The sequence below is a fragment of the Amblyomma mixtum genome, chromosome 2 (genome assembly GCF_055824585.1).
Source record: "Amblyomma mixtum isolate Tamu chromosome 2, ASM5582458v1, whole genome shotgun sequence".
Classification (NCBI taxonomy): domain Eukaryota; kingdom Metazoa; phylum Arthropoda; class Arachnida; order Ixodida; family Ixodidae; genus Amblyomma; species Amblyomma mixtum.
The window spans coordinates 260935725-260959144 of record NC_143013.1 but is presented as its reverse complement, the minus strand read 5'-3'; the positions used below and the strand labels follow the sequence as shown (position 1 = coordinate 260959144).

At 44.3% G+C, this 23420-nt stretch overlaps 1 protein-coding gene across 1 annotated transcript in view; it reads left to right on the top strand.

The window, feature by feature from the left end:
* The first annotated feature begins 1542 nt into the window (after positions 1-1542).
* Positions 1543-23420, top strand: part of LOC149363749 (uncharacterized) — a 295934-nt gene continuing 274056 nt past the window's right edge. The window contains exon 1 of the mRNA XM_089573697.1: positions 1543-1604. The gene's annotated coding sequence lies outside the window, so the exon portion shown is untranslated. The remainder of the gene's footprint in view (positions 1605-23420) is intronic.

Here is a 23420-nt window from a genome sequence, read left to right as displayed (position 1 = left end):
ACAATCAGCGTCCCGAGCAGAACAGGGTGCCGAGGGCACACACATTCATTCACGTCTCTCCGGTTACCTTTGCTTCGTCTCTCTTTGCACTCTTTGGAGTCGACGTGTTTTTTCCTGTCGTAATGCGCGAGGAAATGAAGCAGTTACGTTTTGCTTGTTTCTTTCTTTCTCTTTCTGCTTTATCATCAGTTTTCCCGCGCTACCTTCCTCAAGAGAATAGGCTCGTAATGGATATGTTTGCCCGTGTCTTTTTTATTTTTTTTTTTGCACTCGTGCTTGGTGCGCTTGCTCCTAGCCGTTTTTCTGATTTCGTGATTTCCTTGCAAATCTTTTGTTTCTTTTCGGCGTATTTTGATCAATGTATGAAACACAGGCTTCTATGTTTCAAAACTGGCGGTCGGCTTCCATAATTTACAAGCAGTACTCTACGCAAGTCTTGTATTGCACGCGAATATACAGGATAAGGTTATAGAGTTTTCCAGCTGGCCTCTATCAAGAGGGTCAAAAGAAAGACTTGTACTCGTTGCAGGGAAGTACGGAAATAGTTTTTTCCTGCGGTTCCTCGGGGGATATACCAGCTTCGTTAACGTCACTATGGGGAAGTTAATTTTTCGAATTGAATAATAAGCCTTAATACACTTGGGATAATGAAAACAGAAATTATTAATATAGTTGTACATGTCTGTCTTTTGCACTCTATTTCGGGCATGATGAACGCTCTAAAACACTCCACTGCGGAACACTGTAAACGCTGTACTACTTAACGCTCTGTGCGCTGGAATACCAAACGACAAAACAGGTCTGGTGCAACTTGCGTGGTGGCCTTTATTATGGTATGCACAAGTCTGCAAACCACGGTCGCTATGAGTGTAGACTATGAGGCTGGAAGTCTACACAGTGTACACTGTGTATGCTAGAAAAAGCGCATCATTTGGAGACTCATGTACCCTTTATCTGAGCGTGAAGTATGTATGCTAAAAAATAGAAAATCGCAACAGCTTTGTGTATTTTATTTTTGTGCACGCTGTAGAATATTTAACCGTAATACTTTGTTTACCTCAGGAACTTCACTCGTTAGTAATTAATGTTACGAAATAAACTTTAAAGTTATGAAAGTAAACAATCCCTTTTTCCCCTAGGTGACTGCCAACAATGCAGGTTCAGATGCAACTCTGCAACTTGAGCTGTTTTTTTTATATATTTATAAATTACATTTTACTAAACACGACTTGCATACAGATAAACAGCAACGATGTTTTGAGGGCAGGTTGGGCTCCTTTGTACGGAAACTTTTTACTTTTCACAGGTTCCTTCGTAATTCATATTGTTCACAAAATATTGTTGTAGAACTCTTCATGCTTTTTTAGATTCTTAAAAATTGAAATTTGAAAAAAAGGAAGGAAAACGCGAACGTTCTTGTTTTGTTTTCCTGCATAATATTCGCGGTTGTGTGTCTCGACAGAGGAAAAAAACTTCAAAATGGGAAAACTGATAGCGTCGCATACAAGTCGCCTTTGTCTTTTGCTCTTTTCTTTCAGTTTCTGCCGTTTTCAACACCACCCCCGGGCACAGGGCACCATCGGGCATGGAATCCGCCTTATGACGTAAGTTAACTATTTTTATCACCGCTTGCAGACTGTAGTCTAACGCGAGACGCCTCTCTTCGCTACTGCGTGCACGAAAAATAACCATAAGTGTATTCAACTTCCATCGTTGACAGCAAAAACTGATGTCTCAAAACTAACAGCATTCACCTAGTCAAACTTTGCTTGACCTTTCGAGAATGGTTAACAGATAGTTAAAAGTCTTATTGCCACATTACATAACATTCTCTTGTCGCAAATAAAATGTTTAATCCAAGAGGGACGATAATATTGCGTCGACTGCTTATTGTGCACAAGTTAAAAGGCCGGCTATTCCCAGCGTGCAATTTGCAACGTGTTCCAATAAGACATCGCAAAAATATCTATACAAATGTCGAAATGTCGTACCTGACAGATCCTGTGACATGTACTTTTTACATCCGCCTACTGACATTTGCCTATCTTCCAGCGCATTGCGCTCACACCGAATTTTGCATCTCAAGTATTCTGGCATAAAACTCGTCTCGAGATCTCTTCACGTTGTCAAGAAATCTGAACACGAATCTTCAATTAGGTGCTTTCGGCCAGCTAAGTAAGTAATGAGCGCTGCCGGAAACTTAACGGCATTAAGAATCGGTCTCCAGGCCGCTCCGAAAGAATCACTGCAGCTATAGGGATGCTTCTCCACATTAAGATCATGCCTGCAGAGAAGTGGATTCATCGGGTAAGAAACAGAAGTGACACGCTTCTTTGAGTGGACATAAGACATACTCGTTCGCAACATTAATACACACGTCGCTGCCTCCGTGTCTATATTGAGTCTAATTCGAAATGCAGCGAATAACTTCCGCTTTTTTATTTTGGAAGAAATCAACTACATGCTACAAAAACTACTTGACTCGTAGCCGATGAAACTCTGTTATAAGCTCGCGTATTACGCAGTACCCTTCCACAGCAATCTTCTAGCCAATCAGGAAGCAGAAAATATTGAATACAATCACGTTACTCTACATTTGAAAAAATTGCTTCATTTAATAAACGATATCTGTAGCCTTTTTTTATCTCTAGTGGGACAAATACCAAAATTCTGCCGCGTAGTTCTGGAATGAACGTTGGCTGTAAATGTTGCGTGTTATGCAAGAGATTAAATTTTGGTTGCTAATACCTTATATCATAATTATTGCCGTCCAAATGCAGTTTTTGCACGCTAACGATTTTTACAAATAACATTCTTGACTTTGATGCATACAAATAGTTATAATTCTGATCGAGCTTAAATAGATCTGTTTCTATCAACGTGTTGCGACTCACTCGCCCCATCCGTTTTAGTGTCTTCGCAATCCTTCAATCGTATGTGATTACGCAACTGTATTTTGAAACAACACAAGTCCTGCGGTGGAAGTCAATGATTCTTTGTTCATCATTTGCGGTACGAGCGCTTGAGTGATTGCAAAGCTCAACTCTATCTTGTTATTCTGTTTCGGAGACCCAGTTGCATTCAACATAAGCAATTTAAACTGCCTGTAACGAAAGTAAGTTTATTGGGAAGTACGCTGCACAGAGCTCTTACAGGGCTTGCAATCATGACATCATAAAACGCAAACATTCAGTCTTTTGGCTACATTTATCTGTCATTCGTGTTCTCAATAACAGCAGAATAATGAAATTTTTGAAGAACACACCGTAAAGAGCGACCATTTTTTTCTGTTTTTCTTTTTGTCGCACAAGGGGCACATTTCAGTTACAAAACACAGCTGGTCCCGTGAAGCCCTGCAGTTTTTGACAGTATTTCGTTCTTTGAATGTATTTTTTTTTTACTTCCGAGAAAAAAAGTTTTGATTTTGTCATATGCTTGATGTTTCTTCCTCATTGTTTCTTTTTTTCTCGTCGTCAGCGCTAGACGTCAGTAACGTTCCAGCAGTTTCCTCTTTCACTCCACAGTGCACATGTGAATTGAAGATACCCGGAAGTTAGATTCCTGAAATGCAAAAAAAAAAAAACAGACGAGAAACCAAAAAAAAAAGCATTCACGCAAATCGTTTCTCTGACACAAATACCCAAACCGCCTCCGTGTGAACTTCTCTGTCACGTCCGAGAACAAGCAGCGTTTCCGACAGGGCAGGAAGCATTTCTGACGACGCAGCCCGCCATCTGTCACTGCTTTCAAGGGGGCACAAGGGCATTTGCTTTTTTTTGTTTTCTTTTTCTCTGAGAACATGCATGGTGCCTTCTACGCGAGAATTGTTTTGAAAGGATACGCTTTCCCTGCAAACTGGCCATGGGACGAGGAAGGACGCGGAAATGTTTCTTTCGACTGCAAAATAACCGCAACTTTCTTTTTCAGCTTTGTTTCTGTCTCCGCACCAAAAGACCACTGTGAACTGAAGGAATAATTTGCTTCAGCGCGACATGAAATCCTCGTCACTTTGCTGGGAGACTTTTGAATCGGGTGATAAATGCACATTAGCGAAAGCACCGAGAATTGAGGGCCTGCGAGGGTGTCTTTTTGTTAGTGGTCTTGTTTAAAAAAATAATTGCTGCACTAGAAAAAAAAGCGCCTTCCTCTTTGTTGTGACTTTTTTTACCTGTATTCCTACCACTAGTTATCATGTGTCTTCTGCAAAACAAGAGAGAAGATCACGAAAAACTTACATATTGCGAAATCAAGGCTGAATTATAAACAGCTGCAGTTGCTAAGCCTCCGCAAATAAATTCATTCTTTTGGCTGAGAGTGGGGTATTCGATGAAATTATTTTCTAGAAATCCAGCGATCCGACAAGATTGAGGTTTATTTTAATTGATTGTAGATGTGCGAGCTGACGTCTAGCTCCTCATTTCCTAATATAATATATCCAGCAAGCCTTGAATATTTTTTTCCGTAAAAGGAAGGCCAGTTGTGTCCTACACACAGTCTGACCATATTATTTATCTAACTACAAAAAGAAACATCACCGAAAATCTGTAAGTTTATTTTTGTTGCTTTCATTCTGGTGACTACTCGCATCCTCACATCAAAGGCAGCAATCACATGCATTGAAGGCATCAGACGCTTCGTAGAATTGGACTATTTCACGCTGCTTAACAATGTAAATTGTACTACGCCATTTATTAATAGTACCTTAATGAAACGTTATTCTGGTGCTGGCTTCCAATACCTTAAGGAACCATCATAAAGGCCGGTCTTCAGTGCCTTCTTTCCTCGCAAACTTTTCCAGCGCACTGCCCACTTCCTTTCGATTATTTACAAGTAAAAAAAAACGCGAACCAAAACCTTATAAATATTTCCTTCTTGTTTACGTACATTGAATTCCTATGGGGTGGCCTCATTGTACACATGGACCACTAATGAATTTTCATTTCCATGAGTAGGAGCTCGCGACTGCTTGTTACGACGTATTTCTTAAATAAATGAATAAAATGAATGGGGGAAAGAATTACCCAAGCCAACAGCCAAAATGTATATTTGCATGGCTCTCTCATATTTCTTGCGTATGTCTAAGTAACGCGTGATACAATTAACCTCGCTTGTGATCCAGCTCTCTCGCTCTCGTGTACTCGTGTTCAACGTTTGCTGGGATGACCGCAGGACAATGTTCTTCAAAGAAAAGAGGAATTGGGGGGAGTGGAGGAGGGGAATCTCATCTCTCTAGTGGGAATGCCTGTTTACTCAGGACTTTTTAGCTTGTTTCCCTTACCCTGGTAAATTTGCACTTTCTCTCGTGCTGGTCTTGCCTATCTTGTGTCCTTCATTCAGCCCTATTTGTTTCAATTTGCTTTCAATCCAGCTGTCACCGCTACAAGCGCCCGGGGCGCTATTAAATTAAGGTCAGCGTCTGGCATCGCCACAGACCCTGTACGGCCCGCGGCAACAACCTTGGTTTCACGAGGCTTTGTCTGCGGGAAATAAACGAGACTCTCTTAATTGAAAACAACGTAATTATAACTTCGCGAGGATGTTGAAATACGGAAAAACTTGAAGGATGAGAAGAGAGGAGTGTGGCGTGTATAGAGACAGCTGTACTGCTGCTACGGATTCGTGCATGACCGTAGACGATATGAGTCTTACTGTATCGGTTCTTACCACTCACTTAGCGATAACTGTACACTTGAGTACTTAATGAAACGATAGAATGTTTGTTTTATTTTAGTTGCTCGTTTGCGAGTTTTTTCTTTTAGTTAGCTTGAAAGGAGCCTCCTAGCAATAAATTGTACAGAAGAGAAGATATAGTATTCTCAAAAGCCGGAAACCTTTACCATCCTACTCGCATCCGTAATATCGTTAAGGAAACCAGCAAAAATTATACCACATAAATTTTCTTCGTTCTCAGTATAAAAGACATGAGCACTTTTGCATTCAGCGCATGTTAGGTCTGATATTTCTGGCGGAGGGCGTTTTGAGGACGTTTTCCATTTTCAACGATGGTTGTTTATTTTACAGTGAGATCCAATTTTGTGCCAAGAAACGACGTCGCTGCTTTTTGGAGCTATTCCAGTCATACCCTCATTGAACAATTCATAAATAAGCTACGGCATGCGCCGACTGCTTCTAAGAGTGAAAAAAGGGGCCTTTGAATGTAAGATACGATAGCGACAAAATGCGAAGGACGCGTGCGCAATAAATAGTTAAGAAGCGTGAGTCTAAACCAGCCATTGCCCTTTGTGTCGCGAGAAGACAACGCGCTGTGCTGTAGTCACCGAGTGGCATTGACCTCTCCAACTGAATAGACAATTCTACGAAATGTTCACGCACAGGCACACATCATAGTGTCTCGATTTTTTTTTTCTACTGTAGCCATCGCGCACATATTGTAAAACTCTGACAAGTAGTTTTCAAACGCACGACTGCTTTACGTTGTTTTTGTAGAAATAAAAAATGCGCCAGAGAGTAGGGTGAGCGACCTTTCGCTGGTGTGTCATGTATGTGCAGTCTGCGGCATGTAGTTCGTTTCTTTATTTATAAACACGTGCTCACATTTGTAGCCACTACGGCAGTTTATGTTCAATGTCGTTTTATTCACTGCTCGTCGAGATCCGTTGATTCTGTGATGGACACTTCCCAGACATTTTAGACTGGCATTTGCGCAGGAATACCCACGGCTCTTACTGCCGTACTCATTAACGGAATAGCGTTAGCGCGGCACGCTTTCTGTTTTTACTTTACCGCTATTTGTGACAAAGTGACATTCTCGCGCACCAAACAGCAGGTAAAATGTGTGGATTAAGTACCCCGGTCGACCAGTACAGAAGAAACGTGGTTAAACTCGATTTCAGAGGCGCGGCCAGAAAACATTCGTGGCAGGCACTTATATATCTCTTAAGTGCGGGAAGGCGAAAGCCGTTCGCGACTCAGCACTGATTTGAATTTGCCGCTTCGCACCTGATCATCCACTTTTCCTCGTTTTTGAGCAATTTTTACCCAAATTATAGATCTTTAGGTGATGTTAAATACTAATTACGCTTGATTAGACATTTTTAAATCTAAGTTCACACAAATCTGGAAATTTTCCTCCCATTCTGTGGTAATTGTCGCTATGCTATGACGACTTCCGGTGAATGTGATGTCACACTGTTTTCATGGCTTTATCGACATTCACGCTATTTCGACCCAATTTTTTACATTTATGACTATAATTAATTAATTAATCATTCTACAGTCATCAAACTTGGCTTTATTTATTGTTTTATTGTTTCCTCCTCTATCTGAAGCAATTATTTCTTTCTCCTATTTCTTTTAGTTCTTTAGCTAAGACTTCCGGTTGGCGATGTAACGAACGGACGGTCACCGCTGTTACGAGCCACTAAAGGCTTTGCCTTAATACATATCCCAAATAATTATCGGGTGGTAATTGGCGAGCTGTGTGCTTGTTTTTTCTGTTTAAGGCTGTTTGGCACGGCACACCTCGAGATAGGCTTTTTGATCCATTCTGCTTGAGCCAAGGTTCCTATAAGATAAGCTGAGCTACGCTATTTCACGGAAATATTAGAGAAAATATATTGACTGTGCGGAAGCAAAAAAGGTCAACGCTCTGGCATTGTTAGCTTCTTTCCTCGCAATTATAGCTAATTTCGCGAAAGAGTAACTCTCTTTCTGCGAATCTACTCCGTCACTTGAAAAACAGTCTTGATACGATGTACTTAATTCTTTCGCATTTTTCGCTGTACTACTAAGACTGCATTTTTTTCTTGGACTAGATTTTTCCTTCTTTCAAGACTAAAGCTTAGAAAAAACGTTAAGGACAATAGATTTCGCTCCCTTTCAAGAGCAGTGTGACTGGCAGCCACTGATGTGCATTATATAACAGCAGCAGTAAAGCTCCTTACAAGGCATAATTTTGCTCGCGTGGTTTTTATGCATGTGTTTACTACAAAATACGCATGTGTGAAAAAGGAAGCCAAGGCGACTTTAAGCTAGTACACAACGCTGCGATTAATAAGTACAATCTGCTCGACAGCGATTACACTTCTGCTTCAAGCGATTAAATTTTTGCGAACTTTATAGGCTATTAAAGAAAACAGGAAAAAAACGTGATATCAGGAGCATTCAATCTATTTAAGTTTAACGTTATTAGCCCTCGCTGGTTTATAGAACCAATGCTCAAGATTATTTCACCGCGTAAATCAAAACTAACTAGAACCGCGTTCCTCCCTCCATCGCTGCCATCTCGAACACAATTTAATTTCAAGACGATATAATTTTTACCGTTCTTTAAACTTCTGTATTGTTCTCTCCAGCGTTCTATTTTATCTCAATCTCCTTTCACTATTGCCCTCGGGCTTGGAGAGTGTAGTATAAAAATATAGATTAATTTCTGGAAATACCACCTTTTTTTTCTTTTTCTTGCCTCTGTACGCGTGGCCAGCAAGATGAAGAAATGCACCGAAACGGGAGACAAAGAGCTCTCCGCCGTGCGACCCCTCGCATCGATGTTACTTTTTCTCCACCCCCATTGTTCCTCAGAGGCGGGTCGCCCTTGGTTCGAATGGAGCAAAGTGGGTCGGCGGCTTCTTCAAGGTTACACCGCGGACACGGGAAGGCCCTCCTGAGACGTCGGCGGCCACGGCGGCGGCCACGGCGTCTGGGTTACGCTACCCGAAATTGATATATTGATTGGCATGTACGTGCGGAGCTTTATATATCCACAGCCCGGTACTGCCCCCCTCCCGTTGAGTAGGAAAGGGGGAGAGAAAAGAACTCGGACCGAAGGAAGTGAGGGGAGGAGATATGGGAGGGAGTTGGACACTGAGCGGTTCGTCGCGGTGGCAAAAAGCGCACCGCCGATGAGAGCCTGCCAATAAAGAGTGGCCGGTATCACAAAGCACTCGTAACGAACGGCTGTACTATGTGGGTAGGCTCTCTGTCTCTCTCTCTATCTCCCTCTTCTTTCTCCCTCTCAGTGCCTCTGTTTTATCATTGTCTTGCTCGCAGCTGGCGAAAGGAAGGGGAGAGAGAGTTTGAGGGAAAGGGAGACCATGTCCGCGGAGATTCCCTCGAGAACTGCCCGTCTCTGCGCGTGTATGCACTGCGGACACGAGACGTGACACAGGGCTCAGTTGACACGCGGAGTGGCAGTCTCTCTTTAGGCGAGAAATGGGAACACGGTTAAGATATTGACGACGAAGAGAATGAACAATGGAGCTCAGGCATTAATGTAGTAATTACTAGCTGCTTTGTCACGGGGCGTGCTGGGATACGTTCTCATTGCTCCAAGCATTAAAAGTCTTAGTATGATATTTACAAACGCTGAAAGCACACACTGGAAGAATTTTTTTAGTGAAGCCACGTTAACTTCATGGGAGGGGAGGCGAGGGGGGGAGAGGGAGAGAGAGAGAGAGAGAGAAATTATATCCATACACAACAATCACTCGCGGCAGCTGGGAGCAGCGATGCTTCGTATGGTATCAGAATTTGCTGCGGTGTTCACGGCGAAGACGTTTGTTCCTTTTATCAACTTCTATGGTGATGGGATTATTCATGTTTCCTTGGAAAATACATGGCATGTAGGTTTGTTGCCTCTCGCCTCCATCGTATTCGTTAGCCACGTCGTTAAGGCAGACACTGTGTGTGTTTGTTCTCATTTCAAAAGCCGCATTTTCTCTGCCTTCTTTTTTGTGGTTTATTATAAAGTCTGCTATTCATTCGTAAGCCTGTCCTCTCACACCAAAATCGGCGAGCAACGTTGTTTGCAAGCTGTCAGCGCTGGCACAAAACACAGTATCTCCCACTATTGAAGCTCGAATCTAATAGCCGAAAAATGACTCCAAACAAGACACAGCTTCGCGATCCCTTATCTACACTCTAAGAACCAATATGACAGGTTAAGAATAAAAGTACTGACGGCCGAATCCTCATCGCTACGACTTGAATAGTGTTAACGCAGTAAAACTACGCATGCGCTTATAGGGAACCTTCCTCTCCAGTTTGCCTCAAAAAAACACGTCGCCGCTTGTGCACGCCTGATATCGGCCCCGTAGCAGTCGGTCTGTGCGTGGAACACGACCGACCGTGAATGCGATTTCTCCTCTACGGTTCAAAGAGGGAGGGATAGGGATGAAAGGTCGACCCGGTTGAGTTCACTAGGTCCGGGCGAAATCCTTCTCCAGCTCTCTTGCGCCACACACACACGCACCCTCCTGCCCACGCACATAGCGACACCGTGTTCTGGTCCTGAGTAAACACAGTCGCCGCCGTCTCGTCGCGGCGTCTCCAGGGAGCGCCTCGAAACACGCGACTTCAAACGCGCCGCACTCGTTACGACCCATTCGACGGTCGCGTGTCCTCTCTGGCCTTTTTCTGTCAGAAGCTCGCTTCCCTAGTTTTCTGCGTAGCTTTGTCGCCGCTTGCTTCTTCGTAGGGCCTTCGTTACTGGCCGATAAAAAGCCTGAAGCAGCTTTGTAGCGATCTTTCTAACGTGGCGGTGAGACTGGTAGTCGGTCGGTCTATAGGCAAAGCTTTAGCGCTGTGCTCTAGAGAACCACATTTGAAAGTACTCACATATGTTGGAATTCTCTGCCTCTCATCAAAGATGCCCTTATTTTTTTTTATGGATGTTTAACGTCCCAAGGCGACCCAGTCTATGACGATGCCCTTGTAGATGCGATCCGGTTACTGCTAGAGTTTCTGATCTTGCGATATGAGATCTGAGTTAACCTGAACTTCATGGGTCAAGGATGCTTCGAAAGAAAGCTCGTTATGTGTGTGCATAGAACCGTCATAAAATTGAGAAAGAGGGGGAGACTGGAGGCACGGATCGTGCTACTTCAATTGCGCCGCTCCTCTAACACTAACGACTTCATGAAGAACACTGTGGTTGATGTAACTATTATGTATTTGTTTATTTATTGATTCCTCAAAGGCCCACTACGGGCATTACATGAGGGGTGGGCTAACATATCATTTAAGTAAATGAGTGATGAATGATTTGAAAGATTCCAGGCCAGGATGGATGAAAGCTTCAGCGGGCAGGTCGTTCCAATCTTTTGCAGTCTCCTCAGCGAAGAATGATATCAGATGCCTAGAAGTGGATGCTCAGGCTGTATGAACAGCTTTCGGATGACTGATGCGAAGCGAAATGCAGTGTGCCTTTCATATTCATATTTCACATTGATGTTCAGTTTGGTTTCTAATAGGCACATAACCTAATAGCGGAGAAGCCATCACCAGCTCCAACACTGTCATCGCATAAACTGGGTGCACTTCCAGCAGCTGGGTGTCTCCCACCTTTTTTTTTTTCTGAGCGCACCATCCTGTTACCACTGGTTCCTTTATATGCCGCTAAATTTGGAACTCACTTTATAAAACTGAGCTAGTTTATGAAATGCATAACTTATGCTTGCGGACGTAAAGTTTCAGATACGTGGAAAGCTTACGAAGCCTTTACTTTTTACCTCACATAGAACCATGCGAAAGTGCACTGCAAACTCAAATACGCCTCTGTTGGACTAAAAAGAGAGTAAAGACTCCTGCAGGGCACTCCTTTTTATAAAAGGGAGTACAACAGAGGACAGACAGCTTACATCCTTTTTACTGCTTTCTATTTACAGAGTACCATGCAACTGGCATTTACTGGGAACGCAGAGTAGCAGGCAGTGAAAAAATCAAACACTATGGCAGGAACTTATTGCGAGTGTGTTTCTTGTGAACGTTTTGAACACGAATGCAGGGTGGCTGCCAAACATCAGGTCTATAGTCTTTGACTTTGCGAAGGATTTCAATTCGGGATTTCTATTACGATGCATGACAAGACAAACCTTCGTGGCACCATTTGCAACGTAAGTAGTAAGTTAACATAAAAATTTGCGATATCTTTCTTTGGTGTTGGAAGAAATAAAAAGCCACGCCCTTCGAATAAATTTGAAGGATAACAAAACAAAGACACCCGCAGGAAATGCCCTTGTAGGCGGATGTATGCGCGAAATTAATTTGAGGAATAACACGTGCCACAGTACGTATGTCGATTTTTTTTTTTTTTTGAAGATGTGCGGTTGTTCTGGATTCGTTGTTTGTTCGAATGCCGTGTCAATCGCTCCCGCTTTTCCGATGTCTTTCTTGTATGGCTCGCTTCCACCCCCGTCTTTCTTAGAGAGACATTCCAAGAAAATTATCGTAAAAGTCATCGCAGCTGTGGTTCTTTTACGCGCGTTGTTGTTGCTTGCCGCTGCACAAATCTTGCGTTTTTCTATGTAGATCGCGTTCTAGCTTCAACCCTGCTGCGCACGTCTCCGGAAAAAAATCTTGCTCTTGACTGCTCTTGACTGCGAAAACACCGAACAACATGTTGATAGTTCAGGATCACACTAGATTTCCAGCACGCCTGGGATTATCGAAGGGTGTCAAATAAAAAAAAAGGCGAAAAAGCTTAAAGAGAGGTGTGCCAGGTGCCGTGTTTTCGGGGTTTCTGTGGCCTGATTACTGTATATTTTTCGGTCTCTCTTTCTCAAGGATGCTTTGAAAGAAACTTTTCTTGCGCAACAGAAAAATTGGCACACATTTTTTTCGACATTTTTGTCTCTTCAGAGAGTGATTTATTCCTTTTTATAATCATTTTCACACAGGATTGCCTCAAATAAGGAATAAAAACTGAAGCAAATAAGGAACGCTCCGCCATAAAGTGCAGAATGAATATGCCTAAACCACTAAAGTTCTGACCTCTGACTGGTAATTCCATTTTTCGAAATTCATAAGGGAATTAAGACATCTTGCAGGAACATAGGAATATAGGCATATACGATACGATTATAGGGAAGAATATAGGCTGAGGGACGGCACAGTTTAAAGCAGGGCTCTCTCGAGCACAACTTACGCTTAAGCATATCATTAAGTAAAGAAAATGTAAGCACGTTTTGTAAAGCTTGAAAAATCTAACAGATGTAGAACAAAATTTCCGTTTTTCATTTCTTTGCAGTTTTTTTTAACACCATTTCTTTCGTACTACACAGTTTTTATTCTCGCCTTGAAGTCATATTAATAAAGTTTTGTTTTTCGACTACACCTGGCAGAGCTTTATAAAAAAATGAAAAAATTATTCTTGCCATTTATCGCGTCAGCTAGCGCTCAAAGCTCAATCCCAAGCGAGAGACAGAAATAAGACATCAAAGCTTTATCGACAAGATTCACTTACTCTTCCAGGAACGATAATCCCACATTAGCTCGTAGTTCCCTATGCGATTTTAATTTTTCAGCGCATATCTGACCCAAGAGCATGAAGCCTGAAAGAACACCTCAGGATAAGGAGAAGAGTTACGGTTGCATAAAGGAAAAAAAATTAATGTAGCCTATTTTCTTGCATCTTGCGTTGCTGTATTTAACTTCTCTTACTCTTTCGATTTTTTCCTCAAGATGCTGTTCACCCAGATAAATGGGTCCACGGTAGCGGAGGCTACTTTGCATATTACACGCGCTTGCTCTTCGGTGCTATGAGCAATGAATTCTGAAGCTGATCGCTCTTGCTCCGCTCCTAACAAGGTTTTCATGCTAATGCGAAGACGTAGGAGGAGTACGGGACGCAGCCCCCTTCAAACGCGAACAGCGCCGGACGTGTCTTGCGTGCGTAAGACGACTATTTTTTGGGCTGTCCTTAAGTAGCCGTGTAATTGCTTAAATACCGTTCTCATCAATCCATTAGGCTCCAGAGTCTACCGTCTACGTAATATTCACGATTTTCTTCGTTGTCTCCGGGCTTTGAAAAGAATAAGATTCTTTTTTTTTTTTTCAGTGTTCTGTTTCTTCTTCGTGTGGCGTGGATTAGGGGCCGTGTATAAGCACGCTTTTATCATCTTGGACGAATGTACAGGCTGTGCAGGGTTTAAGCGAACCAGGGAAGTTTTGTATGGCATAAAATTGAGACGTAGTGTCGTTGCAACACCCCAACAAGCAAATAGAAATACACTGGCAGGCACGGAGTCAAAGCAAAGCAAAAGTTTAGAGTTACAAAAACGATACCGTAAGGGAGTTTTTGAATCTCATTTCAAGATAAAGGAGTGGGTTTAACGGCGTTTTTGGTGCATGCTATAGAAAGACAGCAGGCAACGGAAAGAACACTCAAGTAGTGAGAGAAAACTGAGAACCAAGAGAAGCTGATAACTGAGAACAAGGTCGAAACTTTGCGGTTAAAGCGTTCTATTCGGGGGAGACGCATAAATGGTTGATGCTGGGAGTGGCGCTGTCACAGTTTTCCACTTTGTTGTTGTTATTGCTGACGATTATGATGATGTTGATGCGGATTATGGTGTGATCTATCGCTTGCTCTTGTTAATAATGATGCATTAAAAATTATCTTCGCTGTTACAAAGTCAGAGATTGCGGTTTCACGAGAAGCGCAGCAAGAAGTATAAAACGTACCCGTGCGTGGGAAGCGTGGGAGGCGCCACACTCCTGCCACACTCTGAGCATGCGCAATTCAGCTCAAAAGAAAAAGAAATGCGTGCGCGTTTTTTGTGTTCCTAATTGCATTTTCAAACTGCCTAGCGTACCTGCGGTCTGTTTTCATTTATTACGTCATTTTCCAGCATTCCTTTAACATGAGCGGGTCATTGCACTGTTAGAAACCAGCCTATATTGTTGTGTTCATATTTAAAGAACAGAGCGCCGCCGCAGTGGCTCAGTGGTTATGGTGCTCGGCTGCTGACCCGAAAGACGCGGGTTCGATTCAGGCCGCGGCGGCTAGAATTTTTTTGGAGGGGAAATTCTAGAGGCCCGTGTACTGTGCGATGTCAGTGCACGTTAAAGAACCCCAGGTGGTCGAAATTTCCGGAGCCCTCCACTACGGCGTCTCTCATAGCCTTAGTCGCTTTTAGACGTTGAACCCCAATAAACTAAACCAAACTAAACAACAGAGCTCCGTTCACTCGCAATCGCACTGCACTATAAACAGAAGAGAGTAAAAAGAAAGCAAGCTGTTCTCTAGCGCACCTCGTTTTATAAAATGCATTGCGCCAGAGGACAGCTTACTTTTTTTTTATTTCCATACAGGCATATCAATTTTAGTGTGTGTAATCTCATGATTGTCCAGCACGTAGTCATATAATTGCTTTTATTCCCGCTTTTTCTGATTATATTCGTACACATGTAACAAAAAGAAACTTTCACATGCCCACTGCGATCTTTTGTCAGACTTTCCAGACGACATTGTTCATTCCACTGCAGCCTCACAATCTAAAAGCCATAAAGGGGCGTATTTACTTTATTTATTTTCACGTAATTGTTGCAGAGAAGCAGCGTCGTGAGGCAGTACTGTAGGAGGTGGTCCCAGCAAATAGAACAGCAGAACATAGTCAAATTAGCTCGCACACACATCGCCAGCCAAGAAACCGAAATGAGGTTCATCTCCGGCACATATTTCTGCCTTGTCTTCTGGTGATAGTTCTTGCCAGCTCCACCTGGATGAAGTGAATAGCAAGTCCTGCAACCTATGCAGTCACATGGAGGATAATTTCTTTTAATCTTTTCAGACTTTGACTTAGAAGATGGAAAGAGATACATCGGTACGGTCCAAGCATTAAGGCTGTACAGCACGGCAAACAATATGCACGTGATAAAGCTCAGTTGAAAGAACTCGGAACGACAAATCACCGTTCTAATTTTTGGTTTCTTGCATTTAGAGCGCGATAATACATTTGCCAGAAGTGAAGGCCGTCAACATTGAAGGCGAGTCCAGTTGATAAATTATATGAATCTGCATACCGATTCGAGGTGTCGAGCGTCAAAAATTCGCTTTAGAAATCCTGTTCAGTTGACTTTCCCACGATGCACATTCACAAAATGGCGTTGGTCGCATTTTAATGCAGCAAACGCACGCGAAGTTTGTGTATACTATGACGTATAAGAGGTTAAAATGACTTCAGTGACCAGAAGAAATGCAGGGACGGCATTTTATAAATGAGTAGCGTGGGGAAGCCAACTAAATGTACTTTCAAACGCGTACGTTTGACGTTCTACATTTTGAACCCCACTGCTGATTCAGAAACTTTGAAAACTGAACTCGCCTTCGACGACTGGCTTTCAATTTCGGATTGCGCACCTTCCACCCTAAAATCATAATTTATAAAGTTTACTGGCTATTTTAGATAACTATCTAGCTTTTAATTGTGCGCTATCACATATGTAATTTTCGCCTTGCTGTGCAGTCAACAAGCATAGACCACGTCGACGTATCTCTCACAGTTTTAAATTATAAATATGTAAATATTTAGAGGATCATCCGTTATTTAATGTATGGTATACGTTGTCATGTATACAGCTTAAGCTCTTGATGATTTCGGAGCTCTCCATTCTTCTTCAGGCGTGGAGGGTTTCGTGCGACCAGACTGGTGTCTCCAGAGATAATCAGAGAATGACCCCTTCTCCTGAACCGGCAGATAAGAATGAGCAAAATCGGCATTTCTGACCCGCACTTTAACATCGGTGCTGAATTCGCTTGAGGAGAACGCGGTGCATTTGAAGATTACGCTTTAATATTGCGCTTTTGGCGTCTCGGATTTTAAGAATATGCTAAGGCTTTCCGAAGGAAATTCGACTTCTTAATTAAAACTCTGCAAAGTCAGGTGATAACACTACAATTTCTTTCACTTTTTTTCATCTTTACCTTTAGAGCTTCTTTAACGTGGCTCTCCTGTCCGTTCTGGGTGCACATTGAAGTATCAACTTTTTTTTCTTTTTCGGGATGGCTGTCAGCTGTCAAGTTGCGTTCTCCCTTACCTCTTCTGTGGTGCTCCATATTTTGCCTTTCAAATGAGGTTTCAACTTGCAGAATATCTTGAAGACGCGGGGACACACGTCTGGGCTTTAAGGTGACACCTGATGTCATGCTTCACCTAAAATCTCTGCACGATGCGCGACGAACGCGCAAGCGAACCAAGTCGCGCCGCCATTTTGAAACCGATGGCGGCTCGACACGACCCTTCGTACAATCACATCTCACTGTCGATCGAGTGGACAAAAAAGAGAGGGACGTCGCGTGCGCTCTCAATGGGGTCCACACCACCAGGCAGCCAAATCAGATGCAATCCAAATCGCAGGTAATTCATTCCTAACAGACCTGGCGCATTCAAGTTCAATCACTTTAAAATTTTATTTTTTTTGTTCATTCTCAGTGTTGATAGTGCTTAATTTCCTTCTTTGATCATTTTCTTTGTACTGAGGCCCGAATTTTTATAAACAGCCCCCGTCCTAAAAAAACCTCCCTCCAAATTAAGTAAAATATTGCTTCAGCCACAGGGATTGCACTAGCTAATCTGTTTGCTTCGTCCACATCTCCTGGCAGCGTACGAGAAAAAAAAAAAAGAGAGAGAGTGTGGTGCCAGAGCAAGAATAACTGCGGGAAGGAGCTTTGGCCACCGACAGGGATCAGCTCATTTGTTTTTGCTCTGCCGCAGGCTGGGCCAGGTTTTTCTGGCGGTGACCGGTTAGATCCATACCTGTTTGTTTGTACGCTTCGTCGTCTTCTGTGAGCCGCGTGGGTGGGGAAGGGGGAGAGGGGGAGGGGAGGGGGAGGGGAGGTCTGAGAGAAACAAGAGACCGCACTCTGAGTATACAGCGACCCGGCCAGGCACCCTTGAACATACGCTCGCACACAAACACCACAGAACGTAGGGAAAAAAAAGAAAAAAAAGGAAAGCGGACAAGGCTACAGGAGGATTAGGGTATTGCGGTCGCCACGGGCTCATCACAGCTAAGGTACACAGTGCAAGCTCCCCCTCAGGTGAAGGGAATGAAGAGAAAAGTAAAAAGATGACGCAGAGCTGCGATTGGATTGAAGTACGAGGCGGTAGCGGAAAAAAAGGAAACGGGAGAAATGGGGCATTGCGAAAACACTGCGGGCAACAAAAAAGAAAAGAGGGGAAGATGGGGGCAATGATGCTGCCGGCAGCGCGTGCCAAAGGGGAAGATTGGGGAAGAAAGGAAAGGAAAAAATGAAAGGGGAGGGTTGTGGGAGGAAAGGAAGAAAGGGACGGAACGAAGGGAAGGGGGTGTTGTGCGCCGAACGTTGCAGAAAAGCCGGGATTTAGGAATGCCGGGGCAGTTTTTCACTCGAGAGCCTTGCGCGAGGAGTCGTTGCGGACGTAAATCCGGCGATATAATCGTGCCTTGCTTCCCCCCCCCCCCCCCTCTACTCTCCCCCCGTCCAGCCCGGCGCTACCAGCAGAAGGCTGTGATGGCCGTATGCTGTGGTGCTCTGTTGTCTGTGCAGAGAAATGAAGTAGAAAGGAAAAATAGCCGAAATGGCGAGGAAGGTTTCGGGCACAAGGGAAGACTGAGGCTTGGGGGATAGTTCGTTGGCTTTGTGGTCGAAGCAGTCATGAATGCAACGCGCCTCTGATATCCATGTGGATCAATGAAGCACGGCTCGCTCTTTCAGTGATCGCTGGTGGCGACGTTGTGAGCTTTGCACTCGATCGAGCCTGGCGATGGAGCTTGCATACAACCCGTTGCCGGTTTCTATTAACCGGCACGAGTTCACTTAACCGGTTTCTATCGATAGTTGCAAAGAAACCAAGTGACTGAGAATTCGCCAGTATGCAGCACGTCTCCGCGGAGGCAAGGGCCTCTGGCATGGCCCGAAATTCAGAAGCAGTGCACAGAAATAGGCTCCGTGACAGACTACACAAACAGAATCGCATGCATTCCGAGTGCAGTTCCCGCTCTCTTTCATGCGTTGTAAGTAGCCCGTTACTCGGAAGGGAGTCTCGTTGCGAAGTCGACAGTCTTTTTGCGCTTTTATTACGAAGTAAAGAATTAGTGTTGGCCATCGAACGAAACAAGCAGCGCAGCAGGGCACCGGCGCAAACTAATCTCCGGCACAAGATATATGCTCGGTTCACGCCATCGGTATCGCGACGGGCATTTGCACAACCACCGCTTCCTTTATTTAACCGCCAGCCAGATCAGTCCATTCCGGCAAATTAAGTCCTACTCTATTAAGCGTCGTCCCGCTGCACAAGTCGCTAGTTTTCGTGCTCGATCCGAACATCTAGTGAGAGGTAAAGCAACCTGTAACTAGCGACTCGCAGCGGAAAACAAGCAAACCAACTATTGTTCCCTTTTACAACGATGACGATAGTGGCTCACTGAGGGCGTCGTTGTTGTCGTGACACTTCACATCCCAACGTCGTGGTCGCGTTACATCACGGGACTATGACGCGACCATCGCGTGATGGGACACGTGACATTACGTCACGGAGGAAGGAAATGCAAAGAAAGGCCCTCGCCATCCGCGACCCGCTAGATATATGTGCCGAAAGTAGCGTGTTTTCACAAGGACTACTGGGACTGTTTGGCTCAATGAGCAGCAGCGTCGTCTGCATTAGCCGCACTTAGGCTGCCATCATCCTGGTGCAACACGAGATCACCTGCTCGTCTTGACCTTCGCGGCGCAAGCGGCTCATGCGCAAGCGCGCTGAGACGACGAGCCAATCGGTGAGGATGAGCCCTCAATTCCGCCTTCAAGAAATGTAACGTAGTGAGCTCTCCTAAATGTTTTCCTTCCTCCATGTTTTGCATGACCGGTGACGTCACCAATGACGTCACTGTAAAGCAAACAGCCCAGATCACGCCATCCTTTGCCTCTTCTCTGTTTCTTTCTGAAGAGTCTTGTACTACCAATTAGTTCAACTTTCCGTTCTATCGCAAAACATGAACAGCTTCGCTGATCAGACGCATTATTGTGAAACTATAATCCTAGCTGTCTTGTTTTCTTTGTGAGGCGATGCTCCGAACAGCAGCGATTGGCAGCCAGCAGCTTGCGCTATGGGTAATTCACCATTACTCGTCGTGATGTGGAGCCACTTACGTGTAGCTGTTGTTGCTGCCTCTGCAGCGAAAACAACAACCACATCATGACGAGTAAACGAACCGGGGCATCCAAACTGGCCCTATTGCAAAACGAGCAGTGGGGCTGGCATTGAAACAGGGGTCGTTGTGGAAACACTTATCGCCTCCAAGCGTCGAATACGTTTCCACGCATCGCGCCAGCGCAGCCCTCCCTTGTACGGGACGATCGTCGTTATACGCTGTCTAAATCTACTGAATGAACCAAATGTGAAGAATTTATTTAACTTTACGGCTCCTGCCCTCTTCCTAGCGCACCGCGGCAGGATCAAGCCTCCCATTGGCTGAGGCGCCGTGGTCACGTGTTATCGTACTCTGTTTTGCTCCGCAGCAGACGCAGGCGCCATTCCTGGGTATGAAAGTGTGGTTTATTTCGCTTTCGTACGGAGGAGTTTTGGCGGGAAGTGTTTCGCCAGCGCTGACGGCCATTAAGTTTTGAGGCGATGCCGAACCTGTGTTGTGCTTATGAGCGAGACAACTGAGAAGGCAACGGGAAAAGTTTTTTCCCTATTCCCCCCGCAAAACCAGCTCTACAATGCCGAAAGGTTTGGCTAATCGGTCGAAGAGTAATATGCTGGATCCGCGCCTTTGTTCTTGAGCAGTCGTGTTTTTTAGAAAGCTTTGGTCTAAGCGCAAACGAATACAGTCCTTCTTTACAGTAAATTACATTCGGCATGGCTGTAGTTGGACTCTTTCGCTCGCGGGCTGTCAAAGCCACGGTCTGTGTTGTCTGAGCCCTGCCGTTCACGCTACTGGCTCGGCAGGACTAATTTGATATTTCGCGCACTGCATGGCGTGCTCGTTTGGGTGTAGTCGGACTCTTTCGCAGGCTCTATTCGAAGGTTGCGCTTCATGTTATTTTAGCTCTATGTTTACACTGCTCGCGGTGCAGGTATAGCTTTGATGTTGCGCACCTTGCTTTACATATTTGTTTTATTGCAACAGTACATCTTCCCTCGCGAACTCGAAACTGAAGCAGTTGCCCTAGTTGTTTGAGTACCATTGCATCGTGCTTCTCGCGGTGCAGGTATACCTATGATGTTGCGCACTTTGCTTTACGTTTTTTTTTTTTCGTAGTTGTGCCCCTTTACTCACGAACTCGAGACTAAAGCAGCGGTCCTCGCTGTTTGAGCCCCAGCTGCTCATGCTCCTCGAAGTGCCGGTATAGCTTTGATGTTTCGTGCTTTGCAGAGTGTATTTGTACTGGTGGGTTTTTTAACAAAGTCGTCCATTACTGTGCCTAGGCGCAGTATGACGGCAGCTGTCTTGTGAATACGCCATATCTGCATCCGTAATATTTGGGAATGCGAGCGAGTACCTCCGTCAGACATAACTGCAAACATATTGCGTTCAAGGACGTCATCGCTGCTGCCGGATGCGCGTGCAAATACGGCTGGTTGGGACATTCGTAACGTGGATAGGTGAGGTGTAACGAATCGCTAATGTAGGGACGCAATCAATCACCGAGACCATTTTCAATGTTCGATTTTTCAAACTGTTAAAGGCAGTGTGTAGGACGTACTGACATGTTAAAATTGGCGCGTACTTTTTAGTGATTTATGAAAGGTAGCGCTTCATACATTTCTTCCACGCCATCCATATTTTTTCATGCGATTGTGTCACACCAAATCCCGTTTTATATAACACGTCTGTACAGGCTACTGTGCGTTATGCATGACAATTACACCACGGACGCCAAATGTCCTCTTATGAGCCGTCATTGAATATGCTGATGCGAGATAGCAGTCACTAAACGAACAACATTCTATTGAGCCATGCCGTGGTAATAAAGCCTGTCCTTTCTGTCGGTGTTAATCAATCAAGCCAATTCATGCTACTTCAAAATACTTATTGATTACAACCATGTAACAGCGTGCAACTAGGGCATCGTATTCGCCAATCTGCACACAGATATTAAGAGAATACCACCAGTCGGATCATTTGAACGTTAATCAGTGACGTACCCGTGGTATTGTCAATTCGAAAAAATCGACAAACATTCTTGCACTAAAAAATAAAATTGAGACGAGCGGGCTACTGCGCACTCAAACGGACAACCTAGCGCACTAGCAAACATGTCTTGGAGAGAAAAACATATTACGAAAGGATTACACCGGCATAGTTTATATAAAGCGTAGACCGCACATCTGTCTCTAACAAAAGAAAAACCTAAATGTTCGCGTCCAGCGTTCCAATCACTGTTGGCGGCATTAAATTTCCGATAAGGTAGGGGAAAACGCACCGTTCGAAAAAACAACTCTGACAATGCCCACTATAGCTCTCTCACGCTCGCCGCTTTTGCCGTTTATACCGCAATGAAAGCGATCGCAGTGCAAACAGCTTCGATAAAGCAATGCAGTGTCATCCGGGCAGTTTTGGAGTAACTAATGTTTGAATCTCCCATGCCATCATCTCACTTAATTCGACCGAAAGGAAGAAAATGCAACAAACAATTAATTCTCGGGAACGCGGCGTACGGGGCGCCAAAGGGCGAGCGTAGGGAGCGCCTGCTGTCTGTACCCGGCCTAGGTGCCGCCACCGTCGGCGCCCGACAGGAGCCAAGAGAAGGAGCGCCGGAGGAAGGAGAGAATGGGCAGGGTTCTAAATTCACCTAAGTGCTGAGAAGAGTTGACTAAGTAACACACAGGCTTCTTTCTTTTGTGTACGCAATACCTACAAACGTTGTAAAACAACCACCGGCGGCATGTGGTTGTTTTTTCTTCTGCTTTTCTAATCAATTACTTTAAGCGATAACATATTCAGTAATATTCTGCCGCCGCGGTGGCTCAGTGGTTATGGTGCTCGGCTGCTGACCCGAAAGACGCGGGTTCGATCCCGGCCGCGGTGGCTGGAATTTCTTCGGAGGAGAAATTCTAGAGGCCCGTGTACTGTCCGATGTCAGTGCACGTTAAAGAACCCCAGGTGGTCGAAATTTCCGGAGCCCTCCACTACGGCGTCTCTCATAGCCTGAGTCGCTTTGGGTTAAACCCCATAAACCAAACCAAACCAGTAATATTCTAAATTGATCAACACCACAAAATAAATAAATAAATAAAAATTAAAAATCCCCTGTGCCCTTTGGTTTCTGTGGCTGTTGGCTTCTGTCATATCCCCAAAAAACGTTATTACTGTTTGCCCTAGCTTCGAATCTAACAATTCTTAGCCGCACTTTGTCGCATTTACCGCTTATTGAAATGGATTGCTTGCGTTCTCAGTTCATTAAAGTTAACACCCCCATTTTAACGCACTTCTCCGACCGCAATGTGGTATGACATCATTACAGCGAAACCAGCAACTCATCACCCGGATACGTTTTTCATTGTGTAAAATTGCTGCCCGAACTCATTCGCTTGTCACGTTCTTTCTTACGCATTCCTTACACACCCTTCTGATGTTGCAACCCGGGTTACGTTCCATGAACGTCTTTTTAAAATTTTAAAGTAAAATATTCTCTTCGATAGCTAAAACACAACATAAAAAGTTTTATTGCACCTCGAAAACCTCCATACGGTCCC